Below are 23,217 nucleotides of genomic sequence, written 5' to 3'. Positions count from 1 at the left end.
TCATGATTTAGAAATTTGCTTTTTAAAAAGTTCTTGGTGCTTATCTGATGATTCTCTTTGAAAGTACTCCAAGTGTATCCAGGGATGGAAAAAGACTGTTTGCTCACCTAGCTGCTAAACACATGTCTAGTGGGCCCTTGGCCTCTGGGTATCTTCCTAAGGAGATTCATCTGACATGTTGCTATATGATCTTAACATTTATTTTTTGCTAAGTAAAAGGCAAACAAATTGTTTCTTGAGTATGACAGGGCAAGGATAAATTTTGTTCATTAATCATATAATTGATTCAATTTGTCTCTGATTGCTAGGCTGGCATTCTCACGGAACAGAAGTGTAGTCCATGAATAACCCAGTGCTAAAAAAAAAAAAAAAAATCTTGCCACTTGATATAGAGCAAGCTGACAGAAACAATATTCACAATGTGCTCATATTGTGCTAAAGTGGTAGCAAATCTGCGTGGCTGGTTATTGATATTTTCAAATTATTATTTGATGATGATTGTGATGATTTTGCTAATATTTACCTGTGCTGAATCAACCTTTTTCATCTATCCCAATAATATGATATATGACTACTCTTTTCTTTCTACTAATGGACAAAGTTAAATATCAGTTCAGTTTCTAGAGGCATCTCAGTAAAAAATGAGCTAAAATTTAGCAACCAATTACTGTTTGGCTATTCAGTTGCAAAAAAACAGAAGCCAGTTCTGGCTAACATAAGAAAAAAAAATAAATTATTGGAATGGTCTTGGGGTACTCATTTAGTTAAATAGAAAGTTGGACAACTATTTCTGGGAAGGCCGGGCCTTCCCCAGGGAAGTCCAAAAGGTCTTTGGTTCAGAAAGGCTTCCAGAAGATGTAAATGCCCATATTTGAGTTTATGCTCAACCTTGAGGGAGGAGGAGAGCAGAGGGGTTTTTTTTTGTTTTGTTTTGTTTTGTTTTTGAAAAACAAGCATTTGTGTTTATTAACCAAAGGGGGAGAAGTCAGAGCAGTACAGACTCCTGCTGGTCCCTTCTATAGTCCACCCACCTAGGTAGGCCAGGCTGCCACGGCTCTGCCCCCACCGAGAGCCAAGTTCCCAGGGAACCAGGACCCACTGGGAAAGGACGAGGAAGTCAGCAAGGGTTAGAGGTCAAGGAAGAAGGAAACAGAACCTCTAGGTAGACAGGCCTAGTAAGATCCTTTGGTCCTTCACTCTCAGTGGAGAAGGCTGAGTGCCCCGGATCTGGGATGCTGGCGGGAAAACCAGATGGTGGTACCACCTCCTACACACTAGCACTTTATCAATGATAACTTCTGTCCTACCTCAGTGCTTTTTTGGCTTGCTGGTCTCCTTGCCTGGAATGCAGATCCTAGCAAGGCTGCTTCCATCTCACCATTTAGGATGTAGCTAAATGTCCTCTGTACAGAGAGTTCTTCCCTAATTATTCCAAAAAGTTTGTGGTGCTTAACTGGTGATTCTCTTTGAAAGTACTCCAAGCATATCCAGGAATGGGAAAAGACTTTTGCTCACCGAGCTGCTAAACACATGTCCAAAACCCCCTTAATTTGCTTCACTGCACTTACCAACACCCAACTTATTTTATGCTATATGAGGCTAAAGAACAGGGACAGTTCTAGAAGTCCAAGATGAATGAATGAATGAATGAATGAATGAATGAAAAGACATTTTTTAAAAAAAGATTTTATGTATTCATTTGAGACAGAGAGCACAAGTGGAGAGGAAGGGCAGAGGGAGAGGGAGAAGAAAACTCTGGGCTGAGCAGGGAGCCCGATGTGGGGTTTGACCCAGGACCCTGGGATCAGACCTGAGCCGAAAGCAGACGCTTAACTAAATGAGCCACCCAGGCTCCTGTGAATGTGAATACTTTAAAAAAGGAAGTATCAAGGTCACTGGATATGTTTGATAATACCTTTGCTAACTTCTTGGCCTCCTCCTTTGTGCCTCTTCCTCTACCCCAGTGGACAGAAAGAGAAGTTTTGAAACCCAAGGCTTTTCCCGCACCCTGGAGACTATTCAGTGGAGGTAAAGCTTGCCTCTGGGGTTCTATCCCAGGGGTCTGTTTCAATTGATTGCAGTGCTGATGATGGGCCATGGCGCTGAGCTGGGAACCTGAGCTCTGGCTTTGCTTCCTGGTATGTCCTGAGGAAGTCACTCACCCTTCCAATGACACAGTTGTCTCATCACTAAAGTGAGGCATGGAGACTGACCCTGTGGCTCTCGGTTGGTGGTTGGAAGCAGTACATTTCCCCTAGGTAGTATTTTGTGAAGCTGTAGTAGTGTTGTTTTTTTGTTTGTTTTCCATCAGGAAGTATGGTTATTCCCCAGTAGTTACATGTAGAAAGGTATATTATGAGTTAATTTCCAATCATGCCTACTTCAAAGTAGACTTAGGACATTGTATTGATGTTTGGAACTATGTTTGTGTGTAGGTAGGTTATACAATCTATTATTTTAATTCAGGAAAGTAAAGGATTTATTTTTCAAAACACATGTTTTAAAACAGGGAGCTTTGGGATAGTGGCCAGAGATCCAGGCATCTTCTGCAGTGAAAACACAAACCACACAGCTTACTACTTCTTCTTTTGCAAAGTCTCCTCAGCATGGCTTCATGGTCCCATCTACTGCAAATTCTCAGACCAGACACATCCACATGTAAAAACAAATCCACACATGCCATCCAAACACAGACACCAATACTGCCCCTGGGGAGCTGTAACTCTGGGCGGTGGCCCTAGCCTTTGTGCCTTTTCTGGAGGCAGATCTGTCGAGACGCAAGGGCCGTGTCACAGGAGAGGGAGAGGGTGACAGCAGGACAACTTGGCCAGCTGAGGGTACAATCCTGCATGATGTCACAACATCTAGATCCCCATCCACAGTCTCCCAGGCTCTCTCCCTCCACCACTGAAACACACCGTTTGAACTTCAACTACCATCAGGATGTTTCTCACCTCTTTATATTTTCTATATTCAGATCCCTGGCTTGTTCTCTGGATAGAGTAAAAGTTCTTACCTTCCTCCAACCTTTCCTCTTTAACTGCCAGGATGTTCTTCCTTGACTGCAAATCTCATTTTATCACTTTCTCAAAACCTTTTTAATGTTCCCTATGGCTGGGGTGAAGTTCAGTTACTTAAATGCTGTCTAACACAATCTTTATAAATTTTAAATGTCCAGATGTCTGGTTTACCTTGTTTTCTTGTTCAGAAAATCTAGAGAATGCTATTGATCCAGCATCATTTTTTAAGCCCCAAACTGAAATGTAGTTTTGAAATCCAAATTCATGGCGATGGCATTCTCCCCATTTCAGAAAATGCGAATTCACATCATTCAACTTTATTTATTTATTTATTTATTTATTTATTTATTTATTTACATCATTCAACTTTAAGCAGCCAGTTTTACTTAGATAGCAAGCCCTGCTTAACTCTCTGGACATGCCCTCCTGCATCAGATACGAAGCCAAGTAGAGCTCAAAGTCTGTTACTTGTAACGTGGAATGCACTCAACATGGTTTTCTGTAAGAAAAGGAGGTGGCATTCACTTAGCTAGCTATAATTCCTCTGGTGGTGACATACCCTATGAAAGTCCCCCACCCATCCTGTGGTCTCACACCCTTCTCTGACAAGCCAATGGTAACCACACAGGCTAATCAGAGATTTGTATTCCTTTTTTGGCTCCCAGAGGGTGTCAATAAATAGTGAAATCACCCAAGGGAAGGACATTGAGAAAAAAAACACAAAAACAAAAACGAATCATCTAACGGATCTACCTCACATAGATTACTGGCCATACACTGATTACAAACGTGATCCGTACTCTTGGACTGCCCTGAAGGGGTGGTATTGAATATCACTCAAAAATGCATGCTTGCAGCTGGGGTTGGGGCTTTGCTTATCAGGAAGCGTTCCCATTATTGCAGTACTGACTTGCTATGATTTGATATGTGCTGTGTGTGAACAGGATTCTTAGGTCATGGGAATTGCTTGATAAAGACTTGTTGGCTATTGACGAATATGAAGTAAATCAAGTGACTCATGCAAGAGGAGGTTCTTTCTCAAAACATCCCCCCAACTGGTGATGTATCTGAAACATCTTAATGTAAGTCATTTATCACATATCTAGTAATTAGTGGTAGAAAATAAAGAGTAGATGGTACAAAGCTCTTATCCTTCAGAAATGCCAAATACAGAGTCAAATGTATTGTCTTTTCCTGCCTAGAATCTTTTCATCTGGGGACTTTCCTTCTCCCCACTCCCATGGTGGAGCTGTCAAACAAATGACCCCAGGAGCAGTCTCTTTGGCATAGGGCTAGTTCCAAGACCCAGTCAGTTCCTTCCTAGAACCAGATCCATTGCTCATTTGAATCTAGCAGCATATGTGGCAAGGCTGCCTGGGTGTGAAGTCAACCAAGGGAAAACCAAAGGGGAACAGACAAAGAGAAAGAGAAATTGCTGCCATTATTTGACCTTTGGGTTCTGGCCTTATCTGAACCCCACAACCTTTTTTTATTTTACTTAAGCTAGTTTTATTTGAGCTTCTATCACATGCAATCAAAAGCAAATATTAACTAATAAATATGGATTCAATACTAGCGAACAACTATGGAGAAATAACATTTGGCTTTAATCCACTCTCATTTCCACTCTCTGTTCTGTTTTGATATGAAAGGGCTTACCATAGAATACGCAGGGCCTGAAGCACTGAAGTGTGTTGACTAATTCTTAATATATAGTATCTGATACGACTATTACCTGATGCACAGATACCTACCAAACTGCACAATCTTACACGAGGCATTTTCAGAACTATTATTCCTTCCTGCTCTTTACCATTATGCAAATCTGCCTTTCTGAATGCCATCCAAACACTGACCTCTTTCCACAAGGTCAGCAGTGAGGGCTCAGTGGCAAGAATTTTCCAACTGTTCTAACCCATGTTCCACAAATGCATTCCTGTAGGACCGTGTCCTCTCCAGAGTTTGTTGTACCTGGGGTGAAGTTCTGACTTTATCCTTTAGTATCTGTATTATTTAAAGCCATGTCTCATTTTCTTTTTCTGAAAAAACATACCCTAATACCAGCATCTTCCTCAAAGTATTTTTGTAATGTCCAAATGAGCCAAAGTACATGAAGCATGGTGCAACAGTGGTGGACACACAGCAAGTGCTCAGCAAATGACACCATCAGGACTAAGACCACTCATTTCACTGGCAGATCCCATCTCTCTGGTACCATCTACACCACCAGCCCATGTCTTGGATACTATTAGTAGTTACTCTGGACCAACACAAACTTACTCCTTCCAGAAGCTTCTTAGTCCATTTTTTCTCATTTCAGTAAGACATCACCAAAACCTTCAGTCACTACCCTTGATAGAAGAATGCCCTGGAAGCCTGCCAGCACATTCCTCATGCCCTTCGATGACTGCTCAGAGCTGCTAAAACAAGGAGTTTGCCTCTCGCTGTGTTTTATCCGAGATTCTGTTTCCCTTTTGCTCATCTGACTTAGAAACATGCCAGGAGAGGTCAGAGATGCCAAACTCTTTCAGGGAATGAGACCTTAATAGGGTTTCCTGATCTTCACTCGGTTGCTAAGACCACTGTAAGGTAGGTCAGACCCAACCTGATCAGTCTCTTCAAATGTAGATCATGTAAACCAGACGGAGACATTTTTCTAAAGGCACATAAAGTTCTAAGATGCTCTCATCTGTGTATCCAATGGGTGATACTACAGGAAGAATGAAACTATAGAAAAATTTAGTCAGAATGACAAGATACAACGTTGGCTGGATTTGTAACATCCTGGTAGATGTAAGAGGAAGAGACGTCAGGCTCTAGCCTTCAGCTTCCTACAGGGGAGCTGTAGCTATCCCTGCCATGTTCACAGATCTCTCTCCCACTGCCTCTTATATGAGTTATTTATGGTTCACAGATTTTGCTCACTTAATTATTCTGTTTAATGCATCTTTGCAAAGGCATTAAAAGAGTGCTTTTGACAGATCATGGTGTACCCGCTTCCATAGCTGTAATACCTCTGCTGTGGTGCCTGCAAACCTACCCCCACACACCTCAGTGGATTCTGGGATTGATAACCCACTTCCCTTGGCATCAGACACTTCAATTCCCAGGACCATGCTGTGTGCTGAAATTCAATAGACATTGGTCCATCATGAAAGTTATTTATTCTTTTTTCAATTCCTGTTAATGCCTCCTGCCTCTAGAGTTTGAAGATTGATTTACAGGGCACATGGGTGGCTCCTGCCTTTGGCTCGGGTTATGATCCCAGGGTCCTGGCATCAAGTCCTGCATTAGGTTCCCCACAGGGAGCCTGCTTCTCCCTCTGCATATGTCTCTGCCTCTCTCTCTCTCTGTCTCATGAATAAATAAATAAAATCTTTAAGAAAAAAAAAGAAAGAAGACTGACTTACACTAATTCTGTGGCAAACTCAAACTAGGGGCGCCTGGCTGTCTGTCAGTGGAGCATGCAACTCTTGATCTCATGAGTTGGAGCCCCACATTAGGGTAGAGATTGCTTAAAATAAATAAATAAAGTTAAAAAAAAGAACTCAGGCTAAAAATAGAGAACCGGTATTTTGAAAAAATATCAATTTTATTATATTAAATATTGTATTTATTATTAAGTTAATATGTAATTACATTTATACAACTATATATCAATAATGTAACATAATTAAAATATAAAATAATTATTCTATTATTAATTATTTTATTATATTACAAAGAGTAATTTTTCAAAATATAATTTTCTAAAACAAATGTATTTAGTGGTATTTCTGAAAATAATTTAAATTCTTTTTTTAAATAGTTTAAATTCTTATAGTCTTCCCTTTCTATTTATTTCTGTAATTAATACCAATATCAGTAACATATTTAAGACTTAAAAAAAATTTTCCTCTTGGGGTGCCTGGATGGCTCAGTTAGTTAAGAATCTGACTCTTGATTTCAGCTCAGGTCATGATCTCAGTTCAGGGTCATGGAAGTGAACCAGCAATGGGCTCCATGCTGGGCAGGGGTCTGCATAAGATTCTCTTTCCCTCTCCTTTTGCCCTCTTCCAGTTCATGCTCTAAATAAATAAATACTTTTCTAAAAATAAAAATAAAAATGCTCTTCCGAACCTCTAAATGCTTTTAGTGCAGTCCAACAATGGACTTTGGTGCTATTGACATTGGTAATGAATCGTGTCAGTTTATTATGCTGACATAAAGTATTTGTGTATAAAGTAGATGTTGAAAGATTTATGGATGTGAGTTAATGAGCAAACAAGTGAACTAATGGCCAGCTAAATGGATAAACAAATCAATGAAGAGGGTGTCATCCCAATAACAGCCCACACTGTGTGCCAGTCACCGCATTAATGACTTACATGGATATTATCTCAGTCATTCCTCACATGAACCTTATGAGGTAAGAAAATGTAATTGTGTCTCAATTTACAAATAAAAGAACAGGGCCCAGTTCATTTAAGTTACTTGCAATATGTCACTTAGCTAGAAAATGGACTTTGCCCACCAGATTTATCCAACTTGAAAGCCTTGTTGTTTTCTACCACTGTTTTTTTCTACCAGTGGTTTTCACAATGTTGAAACCAAGATACACGTCCCCCCAACCCCACTTTCACACCAACGGAGAGTGACTGTATGTTCTCATAGGCACTGGGAGATTAGCACAAAGCAGCCCCTGTCAGGGTCAGTTTCCTTCAAAGTCTTGTATTTTACTTAAAAATCCACATAAATTTGCCTAGTATTCCAAAGTGTGGATGCATTTTATTACTCTCAAGAGAATGTGGTCTTTCTGTTGCTGTTATTTCCCCCCCAAATGATCTAATACAAATCAATACCCCCCGAAAAAGAACCACATTTACATGATAGCTCTACATATTCCAGTCACACCAACCAGATGCATGCCAGGTTGAGAAGCATGTGGTGCACTTGGATAGATGTCAAGGAACATGGGAGCATTTCCCAGGAATAAGCGGCCCCAGGGGAGTGCTATCCTCATGGGTTCTATATATCTGAGCACAGCCCCAAAGCCCTGAGATCCCAAAAAATATGAAACAGCATAAAAATGGGAGACAAAAACAAAATATGAGATGAATATGAAGTGTAGGGCAAAAAAGATTTTTGTTGCTGTTTACTTGTTTTGCTGGTGATGAGGGGTGAGTTTGGGGTGACTGTGGGAGTCATTGTCTTTCTTCCAATGCCTAATGTGTCCTTCTCTGAGGAGGGGCTTCATTAGTGTGACCTTCTCACTCTTCTCCTTCCCTAGGAGAGGAAAACCCTTACTGAGGGTTCAAGAGAGGAACTGGACATGTATAGCTCTTCCACTTCCCTTGCCTTTGTTCTCCAGAGCCACTGTTCAGGAAGCACGGGTCCTAGTCTGTGCCACGTCCTATAAATACTGCAGTGACAAGTCTGTGTGGGGATACCTGTGATGGTCCAGGTCTCCTGTGACTGGTGGATATATCTTTCTAGTTCTGGGCTTCAGTTCAACAAATCATATTTGCCTCCAGACATATGCTACCCTCCCCAAAATTAGCATTATTAGTCATTAAGATAGTATTTGGTGTGTCATTGACTTTATTTCCCAGTTGGTTCAGAACTCAAGTGAGAGAGAGAAGTATTATTCATTGGGCACCTTTCAAGCCCTGGCTTTTTTATGCAGGGCCACAAACTTTGAGAAAGAAAACAAATGGAATCTTTGCATCAAAATAGCACAGAGAGAAGTAGGTGAGCTCAAGGCACATGGTGTTAGTCCCTGAACTTCAGTATATAATATATAAGCAGGATGTTTAGACTTTGCAGTTTGAGAGACTCATATTGGCCATATACAATTGGATGCACCCTGAATTTGAAGGTGACCTTTTACTCTAGAGACCTGGTAAATGGTTTGAAGTTTGGTTGTGTGTCACTTGAAAGTCTCACTGTGGCAGATCACTACTGCTGGATGCTGGCTCTGTTCACAAACAGGTGGATGTCTTTACAGACTTAGCGCATGTACATTAGGCCTAAAACATGTACCTTGCAGGCTTTACCAGCTTTGAGAAAATTCAGCAGAGGCTCAAGTATCAGAGATCAAGCCAGATGCTGACTAGGAAGGTGGCCTTCGAAAGGAATAGGGTACTTCCTGACCCAGAAAAATAGGCAAGCCTTTTCTTATGTTTTTCTTAAGATAGTACAGCTGAGGCAAAGATCCATTATAGAAAAGAGTATCTTTCTATATAGGAGCTTTTTAGGCATCAGTGAACAGAAAAATGCATGCCATTTTCAAAGGCAAGCCCACCAAAGTCTCCATGATCTATGAAGCATCAGTGAGAATGAAGCTCAAACTTTTAGTTCTGGGGCTAGGAATCCAGTGCTGGATCAGTTGTCTCAAATGCCCTTCTGCTTTTCAAGCCAGGGAAGAAAACATGGCAGGACCAGTACTGGATTTGCCTGCTTTCTCCACAAGCTCAGGGGTTGGGAAACACTCCAAATCAAAGGAAGCATATAAGTAAAAAAAAAAAAAAAAAAAAAAAAATTAGTTTCTCATTCCAGCAAACAGCACCTGTGTTAGAGAAGAAAGATCTCACCCCCCCAACCATCACATTAAACTATCACCATTTCATCTGGATTATTCTGAAGGAAGTAGGGAAAGGACAGAAAGAAAACAAACTTTAAAGGCATATCCCTCTACCACACAAGAGGTGTAGAGAAAGAATAGCGGCAGGGCTTGGGGAACATGTGACCACTTGGCTCTGAGTTTCAGAAGCCCTGAGGAGCACTTTGAGTTTCAGAATGAGGAAATAGCATTCCCCAGCTGAAACACATGTGAAGTTGAGGGCACCCTTCCCCAGGAGGTATTTTTTACAGGCCTATTCTATGTCATAGTGGGAGGATTGAAGATGCCCACCAGTTTGCATTGAATGGCATCTCCCCTCAAATTCCTATGTTGGATTTCTAATCCATGGTACTTCACAATGGGACGTAACTTGAAGATAGGGCTTTTACAGAGGTAATCAAAGTAAAATGAGGTCATTAGGATGGACCTAATCCAATATGACTGGTAGCTCCACAGAAAGAGGAAATTTAAAGACAGACAGGCATCATGGAGAACACCATGTGAACATGAAGACAGCCATCTATAAGCCATTTACAGGCCTGGAACAGATCCTCCCCTTACAGCTCTGAGGACTTTACCAGTGCTTTGATTTTGGACTTCTAGCCTCTGAGACTATGAGACAATAAGTTTTCCACTGTGCAAGCACCCAGTTTGTGGTACTTTGTTACAACAGTCCTGGCAAAATAATACATCACTTACAAGCATGTGTGGACATTAGGCCACTGTGTCAAACCCACATTCCATCCAGTATCTGAGAGCTGAGAAATCTAAATGAAGAGGTTTTGAATAAAGGAAAAAACTTAAATCAAACCTTGATATTAGAGCTTCCACGATTGTAAATTTCTGAGCTTTTTAAGAAGATAGAAGTTTCTGTGCAGCCCTGTGAATATATTTATGTACAGAGATTTCCTAGTAGATACAGTAAGTACAGAGAGTACCTAGGTTTACTTCCTGCTAAGAACATTCTCTCAATTCAGCTTCAGTTCACAGTTTAAGCCTGGCTGGTCACTAGCTTAGATGGATAACCATTGTGGAAAAGCTAAAAACCAAGATTTTTCTCCTTCTACCTTCATTTTGGATTTCAATTACTATTACTATTACTATTACGTACTTAATCTGCAAGGCAATTTAAGGTTTCCATGGCAAATTAACAACAGAAAAGAATTTATATTTCAGTTCGAAGCAGCTAATATTGCCATTTTAATATTAAAATGTACTTATAATGCAAACTCTTTGTTAATCATTGATAGGCTAATTTGCAGGTGTCTGGACATAATTAGGCATCAGAAATATAATAGTGAAATTTTAGCCTTGGGTAACAGGTAGCTGTGGGATTTGATTCAAATAATGTACTGTTCTGACCCATCCAGAAACCCTCTGGGGGCAGGGGAAATATACAACCGCCTCCAGAGGACCTGGAAGAGTAGCCAGGGGCAAGGGCTGGTATTAGGAAGGAGACTCACTGATCAGTCTCACTTTTCAGGCCACACACCACCAAGAGTAAGCTAACCTCTCTAGATTGCTCAGAAGGCACTATTTAAGAAGCCAGAAAAGAATTCCATTAAGAAGAGACTGTCTTAAAGTGACTCTATTACTGAAAGACAATTAGATTAGACATGCTTCTCTGATCCTCTCCGTAAAGCAATGGTAACACTCTTCCCAGGAAGCTAAATTGCCTCTGTCACCCTCCTATGTAGGCAGCAGCTGCTTAAATTCAAAGCCAGTTTTTAAAGAAGAGTTATAAGGTACTTAGAATTGCCTGTGATCGATAAAAGGGGAGAAGAGCCACATCTCTGGAATTGCTGTGCCCAAATTGAAGCACACCTCAAGAAACGTACGAAAACATCTTTTAATGCAAAGTCCTCTCTACTCGCTGAAGCTATTTGCTTCTGGTTACAAGTGTTCATCTCAAGGAGACATGCTGAAGTCAGCGGGAGCTCTACCTGCTGAATCCAGAAAGTTCTGTTTGCACCACTGGCTGACAAAGGAGGGGTGACCATCCACCCGAAGTGAGAAATGATTAGAATTGTCCCTGGATTAAAAAAAAAAAAAAAAAAAAAAACCCGTCCCTGGATCCGTATTTGGGCAGTATTGCTCAGTCGAGCTGTCAGGGGACCCATATAAAATGCTTATGAAGGGCTGTTGGTCCTTGCGTTGGCCCACTCTCCATTGAAATGGAAGCTTACCAGACGAGCATTTCGCCAGGATCACTCTCAGTGCAAGTCAGAACAGAGCCTGGGTCTCAGAAACACACGAAGTGTGGGTGCTTTTGTGCCTGAGCATTTGGTGAGGTTAAACACGCATGTAAAGGAAGACGGAAGAAATCAAAGAGTCATCAGCTTCTAGAATGACCAGCCCAAACCCTGTCCTTCCTGGTGAAAGCAAACACATTTAGGAATAAACATGAAGGGGAAATTACATTTCAAAAATAAGTCAGCAAAAAGTCTCAAGTGTGAATAATTCAATTATGACAATATAACAGAAAATAAATGAGGCAAGTAAGTCTATATTTGCCAGAAATCAGGAGGGTTACGCCAAGCTGATTCTGCAACTATGGTTCTAGAACCTGTCTAATCACCTAAAAAGAAATCAAATATTGATTTTACTGACTCTGACTCCGATCCGAATTCTCTTCCAAGCATTTTGGTCATCTCATTGAAAGAAGGGTAACGAAGAAATGAATGATCTCGGGGTGCCTGGGTGCTCAGTCAGTTGAGCATCAGACTCTTGGTTGGGCTCAGGTCATGATCTAATGGGTCCTGAGATGGAGCCCCGCAGAGGGCTCCACACTCTGAGGGAAGACTGCTCGAAGATTCTCACTCTCCCTCTGTCCCTCCTCCCACTCTCATGCTCTCTCACTCTCTCAAATCAATCTTTTTTTTAAAAAATGAAAGGTCTAACACATTGCCTTTTTTCATCTTTAAATGAGGAAGACTGTGAAATGAAACTGAGTGTATATGATGGTCACAGGGAAACAAACATCATTTGTGGTCTTGTTTTTTTACTTGCCATTATATCATCAACATTTTTTGATGTTTTCCTCCTAGACATCATTTTTCAACAGTAGCATAGCATTCCTTTCAGAGACATTCTTTCATTTCCCCCCTTATCATATGGAATAGTCACTTTTCTTTCCTTATTGTTTTCTTATTAAATATCAATACTAATGAAATTAGTAATAGCGAACACATGCATTCTGATTAGTATGTGAGACTCACAGTTCTAAGGACTTTCATATATTAACCTACCTAATTGAAGGGAAGCGAGCTTGTGAAGCAGGTGCTTTTTATCACCATTTTACAGTAGAGAAACTGAGGCACAAAGATTTCACCTAGCTACTGGCACGGAACAGGGTTTTTAACCCAGGCCATCTGACCCCTGAGTCCATGCTTTTGAGCATTACTCTATCCTGACTATATCTGGACATAATTTTTTTCTCCCCTTCCTTAAGATTGTTTTTATCAAGATACATTTTCTGAGAAGTAGAACAAGTAGACCAGGAAATATTAAAATGTTTTAAATTCCCGAAATGTAATTGCTGAATTGCTTCCTCAACTGTTACAAATATTGTACAGATCATTTGCTCCTAAATCTACACATTGTGAAGCCATGTATTCAGTTCATAAAGATTCAAGACTATCCTATCTTTGCTGTGTTTTACTGTGATCAACAGAACATGACTCCCATTTTTTCTATTAAATATTTTTCTAATAATTCTATCGTGTCCAGCTTTAATGCTACTAGCTTAAATTAGTTTGAGGTTTTTGTTGCTGCTTTGTGAGGGGTTTTAATATTTGCCTATTTTATATTTGTTCATTCTTTTTCTCTAACCTGTCTGTGTCTTTTTGTTTTCAATGTATCTCAGCAAATATTGTTGAATTGATTTTAAAAGTCCAATGAATTCATATTGTTTTCCCATTATTGTACCTCTGATATCATTCAGGATATTGTATATGTATTATAATTAAAATAGATCTATGGATTGATTACTTTTCTTCTAGTCAACATTTTGGATATCTGACTCTTATTTACTTCTTAAAATTAGTTTGAAACTTTTTCAGATTTCCTAGGCTCTGGAATAGTTTAAGAAGCAGGAGACTAATCAACTCACTGAATATCTTAAAGAACTCAAAGTAAAACTTTCTGGACCTAGAAAGGGGAGTGGAGGGGAGAAAATAGTATTTTTTAATAAAGATGTTCAATCTCTTTCATAGTTACAGGTCAATTCAGATTTTAAAAATTCTTTGTAAAGCAATTTTACAAATTTGTATTTGTAGTAAACTGCTTATTTCACTGCGATTTAAACACATATTAGCATAAATTTTAAATAGTTTTCTTTCAGAATTAAATAAAGCTCTATATCTGTGGTTCTATCTCCTTTCAAATTTATAATACAGTGTGTCTATGGTTACTCAATCTCTCTCTCAGATGTAAGACCATTTTATTGGATTTTTCAGAGCACTGGGACTAAAAATAGTTCATATATTTCAATATTGCTCGTCTTTTATTTATTTATATACTTTATTAGTTTTTGCATTGATCTTTGTGGATGCTTTCTTTTCTCCATAGGGATGTTTCTGCTGCTTTACGTGGTGTCTTGAATTGAACATTTTCTTTTCTCTCCCTTCATTCTTCTTCATTCTTTTTGGTTAAATAATAAAAGCCTTAGTTAATTCCATTCCACAAACATTGATATGTACAACAGCTCATTTGTTGATAGTTTAAAATAGTTTAATGTGATGCTTTAAAATAGGTTCACGAATGTGACACTCCCTTCAAAAGGTGGAGCCTAATTTACTTCTTCTTACCTGTGGGCTCTTCTCAGTGAGCCATTTAGAATAAATAGAATAAAGTGGAAGGGACAGGGAGTAACTTCTGAGATGTCTGAAAGGTGTTAAGATGGGACCTTTCTCTCTTAGATCACTCCTTCTGGGAAAAACCAGCTGCCATGTGGTAAGCAGCCCTGCGAAGGGATCTGTGTGCCAGGGAGCTAAGGCCCCTTGCCAAGAGCCATGAGCACGCCTTAGAAGTGAATTGCAGTTCTAGTCAATTGTCAGATGACAGGTCAGCATCCTTGGCTCCCATCTTGAGAAACCTTGAGCCAGAACTACCCCACTAAGCTGCTTCTGAATTCTGATCCACAGAAACCATGAAATACTAAATGTGTATTAAGTCTCCAAACTTTGTATTTTACAATAGTAGATACGAAAAAAAATCACAGTTTTAAAAATATTCCTTCTAGAGCAGTCCAGGTGGCTCAGTGGTTTAGTGCCGCCTTCAGCCCAGGGCATGATCCTGGAGACCCAGGATCGAGTCCCATGTCAGGCTCCCTGCATGGGGCCTGCTTCTCCCTCTGCCTGTGTCTCTCTGCCCCCCCATCTCTCTCTCTCTCTCTCTCTCTCTCTCTCTCTCTCTCTCCTCTCTTTCTCTGTGTGTCTCTCATGAATAAATAAAATCTTTAATAAAAAATAAAAATAAATAAAAATATTCTTTCTTTGACCCTAAATTTGAGTTTCTTTGATTCTACAGCATTGGAATGATTCTTCCTATAATTCTTTTCTAAGGCCATTTGATCAGAAAGTGGAGCTTGTACAAATTCACCCATTTAGGATTTATCAAGTTTTTTAATGCCTTAATAGATAATCAAAGTTTGTGAATATAGTGTGGATGCTGAAAAAAGTGCTATGTCATAATGTTTATTGAATTAATGTAATAGAGTATAGTACTCAGACCTTACATGAACTCATTTATATTTTATGTACCTCATTTTCAACAACAGAGCATCCTGATAAAATCTCTCATGCTTGTGGTATGTTAGTCCATTCCATCTTGACTTTGAACAAGTTTTTATGTAGATATGTGAATAGGACTTTTTGTGAAAAAGTTTCCTAATAGTCATGTTCATTGTACATTATTTAATATTATGAAAGGATCTTTTAAAAAATTAGTGAAATTTTCCCATTGATCATTATATTTATTGAGTCCCTAATATTAATACTGTAGTACTCTGTTTTCTTTTGTTCTACATTTTTCTAATACAGCTTTCTTCACTTTTCACATTTAACCTCTCAGTCTGCTATAAATTTGTTTTTTATAAGCAGCATATAATTGCTTTACTTTGATCTGACAGCCTTTGACTTTTAATTGAGGGATGTAATCAATCTGCTTTTGTTATCATAATCATTTGGTTCTAAGCTTTCTTCTTTTCCTTTAATTCTTCATTGATATCTCTTTTTTCCTCTAGCTTTTACTATGTGAATTTTTTTGTTATTTTTTTTGTTGGCTTTATGCCTAAATTAAATCAGTGCTTTTGAAGGTCTATGTGCTAGAAACAATTCAAATAGTTCCCTTTAAGTTTTTCAGAGGCACTCCGTAACTTACGTTTATCTAAATATCAAAGACCAAAATGAAATGTTCACTTTTGGTCCTCTTTATATGAGATGAATAGTTTAGTACACTTTTACTCTCCTTCATCTATTAATCTATTTGAAGTTTTAGATCAAGAACATTATATTTGTTTCATGACATGGAACCAGACTGGGCCATGAGATAAAGTTTTAAAAAGTTTTTCTTAACCTACATTTTTCTTCTTTATAATGAGTATCACGTCTTCCTATAGTCTAGCTTTCAGTTTCTGTTTTTTTCAGTTGTTATTTTATTTTCCCATATCATCAGGGATATTCTAAGATAAATTAGGAAAATCTGCATTACAGGCTGCTAGTGTGAGTCCATGCCCCACTTCAAACTAGATCTCTACTTAAGAAGACTTCAGACTTCCTCTACTCTCCTCAAACTTCTATCATATCCTACTCATTCTCAGCACATAAACTCATCTCTTATCTCTCAGAGAAAGGAGAAATCTTCACATAGGAATGCCTGTTATTTCCAGAGACCACATGGATCTGTTTGGTCTTTTTTACAGTTCCTTCTTGTTCTACCTTTGAAGCAAAGTTATGTTTTGTTTATAATTACCTTCTGTAAAACAAATTAAAAAGTGAATTCCTACTATATATATATATATATATATATATATATATATATATATAATTTGTTATATAATTTCTTGGATATTAGATAAGGTTGAAGAATTAATTTTTGTGGGCACCCCTGGGTGGCTCAGTGGTTTAGCGCCTGCCTTTGGCCCAGGGCGTAACCCTGGAGTCCTGGGATCGAGTCCCACATCGGGCTCCCTGCATGGAGCCTGCTTCTCCTTCTGCCTGTGTCTCTGCCTTTCTCTCTGGGTCTCTCAGGAATAAATAAATAAAAATCTTTAAAACATAAAAGAATTCCTTTTTGTGAGGGGTAAGGGGTATGATTTTGCTATTGTAGTTATGTTTGCCTTAAAAGTCCTTATCTTTTAAGATATGCATATTAAAATAATTATTAATAAAAAGTATGTGGTCTTGGATTTGTGGATTTGCATCTACATATTCTAGTGTAGGAGAATAGATGTTGGGAAAAGTGGGTTAGAACATAGAAGAAACGGAATGGTTAGGGCACCTGGGTGGCTCAGTTATTTGTTTGCCTTTGGCTCAGGCCATGATCCCAGAGTCCTGAGATCCAGCCCCACATCAGGCTCCCTGCATATCACCCTTCCTATTCCCTCCCCTTGCCCCTTGCACACGTGCTCTCTCTCTCTCTCCCTCTCTCTCTCTCTCTCTCTCTCTCTCTCTCTCAAATAAAAGAAATGTACATAGATTGATAATTCTTGAAGATGAATGATAGGTATATGGGAGTGATGGGTATATGAGAGTCCATTATGCCATTTTTCTCTTCTTTTGTAAACACTTGAAATTACCCCATTGTAATAGATCAAAAATAATTATTTATCAACATTTTAAACTATTATGCTTCTACAATTATATAAACACATATGAAACCAACTTTAACAATCACTGCCAGTCCCTCCCTTCTACAACTCCCCCTTCCCTAAGTTTCTAGTAATTAGACAAACAAGTTTACCTCTCAAAAATCTTTCCCAGGAATCACTATGGGTAGTATGTTTTCAGATACGCTGAATATAAGCTATTTTTAAAAGTTAAAATGCAAATGTGTTGTTGTTTTCCTCATTTGGCCTGGATATTTTTGAACCCAGAAAAATCTTACGCTGGCATCTGGCTTACTTGTACAAAGTACTTGTGACTTGACATGAATCTCCTTTGATTTAGAAGTTTCAGGAATCAGCCCTGTTGATTGTTGATAATTGTTGACATTTTTTCCTGAAATGGTAAGACTTTCTGCTGACTCACAAATCCTAACATTTTAGTTGACTGGACCAACACAGAGTGGGACAGTTTTGTGAGAAGCAGGATCACCATTCTATAAAATCTTAGCAATTGTAGGATTTTTTTTCTCACTATCCTACATTAGTATTGATTTTCTAAGAAAAGTTACAGAAATTATAGATGCATGTGTGTATGTGTACTGCTGTTGGTGGCACTGTGAATTTATTTATTTATTTATTTGTTTGTTTGTTTGTTTGTTTATTTATTGGTTGTTTTTTTTGTGCTGTGAATTTAATAAGAAAACTTGTTGAGTTCTACTGCAACCATACATCCATCAGTCCATTTCTTTATTCAGACAAGTTTATTGTAGCTCACTCTAGGCAATGTGCTCAACTTAGGGATATCCTCCATTCCTACCTTTATGAAATTTCTGTCTCAGTGCTGGTGGTTCCTTTGGGGGAAGACAACAGAATAAACAACTGGCCTGAGATCAAGAAGAAATTAGGGTGTTACCCCTCATGTGTCCAGAGAAGGAAATCCCATCCCTTCCCTGCTTCCTGCTTGGGAATGGCAAATGACTTAGACCAATCACTTCTGAAAGAAATTCTCGGACCACTTATGGATCTTAGGAGGCTCTGTGTAACCAGTTAGTGCATTGAGTATTCTTCCTAGGACACAAACCATTCATAGATTACTTTAGAGTCTCAAAATAACCCATGATATAAAAGAATTAAGACTGCCTTGCCAGTCTATGTTTGTAATGCATGGCTAAAGATGATTCATAACAGTGGTATATCAATTCCTCTTATCCACACTTCATGAGGGAATTCTGGGAGATTGCTGATGCATTCCAGTAGCAGAATACCAGGAGATCTATTTAGAATGATGGATAGTTTGGTAAGACAAGGATTTATAATCAGTCTTTCCTTTGTATGGTTCATTTTCTTCTGAGGTTTGCAGTTCATTATTAGAATGATTGATACTCATAGAATGAGATTATACTTATTTTAAAAAGTGAGAGAGTTCTTTTGTTTAAAATGTCAATAGTCTGGGTTTAGTATAATTTCCCAGAGGATAATGGTTTAGGGTTTTTTCTCTTCTTAAGTTTAATACAGAACATTTCTTCGATATTTATTAATCTAAGTATCTTCAACTATAATGCTTTCACATTGTACAAAGAATTCTTACTAACAAAGTAGAGATAAGGAAAAAAAAAACTTTACAAATTTAAATGTGATGCCCTGTATCCAGATATTTAAGGCCACAAATCTGTTTTTAAAGTAAGTGTTTACTGGGTGGTAAACACTTAAAGTAAGCCACCTGGGTGGCTCAGTGTTTGAACATCTGCCTTTGGTTCAGGTCGTGATCCTGGAGTCCCAGTATCGAGTCCTGCATCAGACTCCCTGCTTGGCAGAGAGCCTGCTTCTCCCTCTGCCTGTGTCTCTGCCTCCCTGTGTCTCTCATGAATGAATAAGCAAAATCTTTAAAAAATAAAAATAAAAATAAATAAATAGTGTTAAATGCATGCTTGGCACTGTAAATTCTGTTTACTCTCAATACCATAAAATATGTAAGCTATATTAAGTAGATATTTAAAAAATAGTATATAAACAATACCTTGCCTCATTAACAGCTTTATAATATGAGCTATCACATATGAAATATGCACATATTGACTTGGAAATCCTAGTTTTGAGCTCCAAAATACCTTTGAAATATTATTATATTACTACAAATAAAAATCACAATATATATAATTGAAAAGGTTTTTTGAAAATACCATCTGCCTTGGGTTGGGTGGTAACTCAAAGCATAAAATAAATATCTAGAAGTCCATACAAATATAAATAAATTGCACAAATAAATATTAAGGGAGAATAGATAAAACTCCCATGCAGAATGATTTCAAAAAATTTATCTAGATACTCTCCCATCAAAGAGGGGAACATAACTACTCACTCATGTACCTCCAAATAAGGTACAGTGAAAAGAGAGAAAATAAGAATGACTTTACAGTACAGCATGCTGGGTCCCACCACTGCAAACCCATGACCAAACGCAAGACCTCAGGGCAATCATGATAAAAACATCAGATAAATCCCAGTAGAGTAAAATATTAGACCAGTATTCCTCAGAACTCTAAAAGTCATCAAAATCAAGAAAAGTCCGACAAACTGTCACAGCCCAGAGAAGCCTAAGCAGATACAATGACTAAATGTCATTTGGGATCTTGAATGGGACCCCAGAACTACTAAAGGACATCAGGTAAAAACTAAAGAAACCCAAGTAAGGTATGGATTAGTTAATAATAATGTATTAATACTGGTTCATTAATTGTAACAAATGTACCAGAATAATTTAAGATGTTAGTAATTAGGGAAACTAGATGCAGGGTGTATGGCACATTCTCAATTTTTCTTCAAATCTAATGCTGTTCTAAAAAATAAAGTTTATTTTTTAAATGTCATCTGCCTAAGTACTTTGGATAAAGGAAATGTAAAAAATTTTGGACCATCACAAAACAAAGACATCCTATTAGTTTCTAGCAGTGTTTTCTGCAGAATTGACAAGGTTTTTTAATTTGTCAACAGTGTTACCTTCCCTCCAAATCTCTTCCCAAATATCAAACCATTATTCACCAAGTAATATTAATTTTTATAAGATAAAACATTTTAATAAGTATATAAGCACTTCATATACATAATATGATTATATACATATACATAATTTTCTAACATCCTCCAAAGCGGAAGCTAGATGGCAATTCCATTACCATGCTTACCAAGCCCACACTGGTTGTCAGGCACTGCTATCAATCTAGCCAGCTCTGTTGGTGAGCTCCACCCTTTCATTCTCCAACCCCAACACCACTGGAATTTCATGTCAAAGATTTTTCAGGTGTGTGCACAAAGTTACAGAACAGGGATACTTCCTGAGCAGCAACAAAACCCCCACAGAATAAATAACCATGGCATTGATTTGAATTCTGGCATTTCCAAATAGATCTTTTCAGAAAGAATAGAGTAAGTAGAGAATTCTTGATTTTTAAAAGTCAAAAAGAAGCCATGGGAACAGTTAGAAAAACCAGCTGAACACTATTACTAGAATTTCCAGGTGGGAGCTTTACTATATTCATTTAGAAGACTATCTTTATTTTAGGAACATCATTTTATGCTTAGCTGAGCAATGGTAGAAGAGAAGGGTGATGCTTTTGTTCCTGGAAGGCAGCCTCATAGTAGGATAATTCTTTGCTATTTTAGGATCCTTAAAGATTTACATGATGTAGTTTAAACCTAACTTGAAAGCCTTCATAATCTATGACCAAATCTCATGGAAAAGAATAGCTTTTGATATTTTTTCTATTCGCTTTCCTAGAGACAGTAAATTCTTTCTAAGGAACCATAGAGGTCATTCTCAAAAGAGTTTATAAGACCAGCATTCACTATTGACAATTAATAACTTACTTCCCGTCACTTGCTAGTGGGGCTGTAGGGTATAGAAATCTAATCTGAGTTTCTCCATTAGCAAAAGTTGTGAAAGATATGCTCATAAACATGATTGATTTGGCCTCTTGTCACCGTCTATTCTAAGTCACTGAAAAGATAGCCACCTCATTTATTTTGTAAAACCAATCTTAGATGTGCAATGTTATTTTCCTATTGAAAGAAGAATCTGCCCCTCCAACATATTGATTCATTAAGCTGAAATAATATCTTGTTTTCACACAATTAGAGAATGTGAGTTACAGGAGTCTATCATGATATGAACCGCTCAGTTCCCCAACTTATTGAGTTTAATTTCATTTCAATTTTCTCCCCATTAACCTTGAAGAGTGGAACAAACTGAGCATCCCCCAAGCTGGGGGAAGAGAGCAGCCCCTTGGGTGGTGGGTGAAGGGAGAGAAATAAGGGATCAGTCAGTAAAGAGAGGAGGAGACGGGTGGGAGGGAAAATATAAGGGGGGAAGAGGAAAGAGAGGGTAGAGTGTGACAAAAGGGGGGAAACCCAGAATACAGAAGGCAAGAGGGAGGGAGAAATCATTGCACAAGCATTGTACAACCAACTTCTTTACAAAGTTATTCAACCCAAAAACAAATCTCCCTGCTTATAAAGAATTGATTTCAGCTTTAGGAATTTCAGCTTTAGGAATCAACATGGTATCATTTACTCATATGGCATAAATTCACTTAAAAAAGTGACCGTGCAAGATTCTGGATTCAGACTTCAGACTCAAATACTTCATATTTCAAATACTCCACCACTTATTAAATTTCTATTTCAAAATTTATGGCCGTCACATACACAACCCTTTTAGGGAGGATGTGGGAAGATAATCCTTGCCTTAAGAAAAATAGCTTCATAATTTAGAGAATTTAAGTAACAGATGATACAATATCAAATAAAGGTTCATCAGAGATCACGTGAAATCTTTTAACTTCCCTTTCTTTAAAATTTCCGCCAATGAACTTGGCTATAAACTCCTATCCTTAAACAAATTAAAAAATTCAGTTAAGGTAAATGATGTGACTATGTGAAATTTTTCAGATAACAAGTTCTAGAAATCTGAAATTTTAAGGTCTTCATATTATTACAGATCTGGGGAGGATTTTCACTTTTACAAAATGGTCTGCTTCTTCACTTTACACCATTCCCCTGGTGAAAGGTTTCATACTTTCAGCAAGGAATACTCGTATCCCTCTGTCTTTTAAATTAAAGTGTCAATGCACTTTTCCTAGAAGTAATAATTTCTTGTCTACTCCTGCCAACATTTCAAGGGTCTAACTGAAAACCTTTATGAATGAACAATGGACAAGTCAATGGACTAGTCTACTAGTCATCCAAAGAAAGCTAAACATATTCAACCCAACTCCATTCCACATCAGACAGACCTTCTTCTGAAACAAGGTTGCTCACAGAATGGCAGCATCACAATAAAAAATCAAGAGATCTTGCTCCAATGAGAAATCCCATGGAAAGAATTTTCTTGTCAACGTATGTACCCTATCAGAGCCCATCTGGACTCAACAGGAGCTTGATTTTTCCCTTCCTTCCAAACCTTTCCATTTATGGGCAAAATGAGTTACAGAGCAGGGAGGAAGGAAAGCTGAGGCTGAGGAATTCCTCATTCCATGTTACAATGGGCTCAGTGAAGCAAAAGTCTTGGTTGGAGGCATCATCTGGCAAACTGTGCCCCCCCATCACATGGTAAAACAGGACCAGAAGAAGCTCATCTTTGGAACTAAATGTAAAAATGGCTTAACCATCACAAATTATCCCTAGGATGAAAATATAGTGATTTTTCTCTTGCCCTTTTAATAATTCCTTAAATAATCTGAAAACATTCTTTCTCTAGTCAACCAGTGCATCAGAGT

This window comes from Nyctereutes procyonoides, unplaced genomic scaffold (genome assembly GCF_905146905.1).
Source record: "Nyctereutes procyonoides isolate TBG_1078 unplaced genomic scaffold, NYPRO_anot_genome, whole genome shotgun sequence".
Taxonomy (NCBI): Eukaryota; Metazoa; Chordata; class Mammalia; order Carnivora; family Canidae; genus Nyctereutes; species Nyctereutes procyonoides.
The sequence above is the reverse complement of the archived record's forward strand: the minus strand, read 5'-3'. Positions refer to the sequence as shown.